Source organism: Austrofundulus limnaeus, unplaced genomic scaffold (genome assembly GCF_001266775.1).
Source record: "Austrofundulus limnaeus strain Quisiro unplaced genomic scaffold, Austrofundulus_limnaeus-1.0 Scaffold3, whole genome shotgun sequence".
Lineage (NCBI taxonomy): Eukaryota > Metazoa > Chordata > Actinopteri > Cyprinodontiformes > Rivulidae > Austrofundulus > Austrofundulus limnaeus.
The window spans coordinates 2861524-2862587 of record NW_013952405.1 but is presented as its reverse complement, the minus strand read 5'-3'; the positions used below and the strand labels follow the sequence as shown (position 1 = coordinate 2862587).

The 1064-nt window shown below is 42.9% G+C and overlaps 1 protein-coding gene across 1 annotated transcript in view; it reads right to left on the bottom strand.

The window, feature by feature from the left end:
- LOC106522501 (solute carrier family 26 member 6) overlaps positions 1-1064 on the bottom strand; it is a 15378-nt gene that overhangs the window by 8656 nt on the left and 5658 nt on the right. The window lies entirely within an intron of this gene.

Below are 1064 nucleotides of genomic sequence, written 5' to 3'. Positions count from 1 at the left end.
TAACAATAGGCTTGATTGGCTCTATTGTTCATACAGGGTCATGTGCCCATCACCTGACTTATTGGTTTGGATGCTGTGGTTCTTAGGTGTCGTGTCATGTGTATGTAGTGAATGCAGGCGGGGCTCAATGTCTCCTTGTTTTTGTTTTTCCCTCTTTGTGTTGTTTATCTTTGGGGCCCTGATTCACACCTTTTGCTCACAGGGGGCTGAGTARTACTTACAATAACAGTGTTGTAGGAGGAGGACAACTGGGCATGAAGGCCTCCACCTCTGTTTAATGGTGGATGTTTTTTCTTCACAAAGATGGCTTCCTTTACTCCTCTCTCAAACCAACATTCCTCTTATCAAGGATGAGAACATCTTCATCCCTGAAAGAGTAACCGCTGGCCTGTAGATGAGTGTAAACTGCAGAGTCCTGATCCGACAAAGTAGCTCATCTGTGCTGGCTCATTCTTTTGAACAGTGGCTGTTTTGTTTCTCCAATGTATAACTGATCACAGTCCTCCTGACACTTAACAGCATATACCATATTACTCTGTTTTTGCCGGGGAACTGGATCTTTGGGGTGAACTAATCTTTGTCCCGTGTTTTGGGGTTTRAAAGCCACTGGGACGTCATGTTTAGGGAATAAATGTCTCAGTTCAAAAGGTGTGAATCAGGGCCCCAACGATAACCAACACAAAGAAGGAAAAAACAAAAACAAGGRGACGTTGAGCCCCACCTGCATTCACTACATACACATGACACAACAAGTCAGGTGATGGGGCGCATGACCCTCTATGAACAATAGAGTCAATCAAGCTTATTGTTAAGCGATGGCCCTCTTTTACATATGACTAACCTGTTTGTCCACGTGGAGGCAGTGCTTACAAGGCTGAGTTCACCTGAAACTCATCAGACTGAAGAAGTCTCTTGGAGGAGAGACGAAACGTTTCACTAAAGAAGAACCCATCCAGAGGACCTACATATTTTTTCTTTTTGATTTTCTCTACCTAGATTCCTGAGATGCATCAGGACATAGTATAGTATAGTATAGTATAGTATAGTATAGTATAGTATAGTAT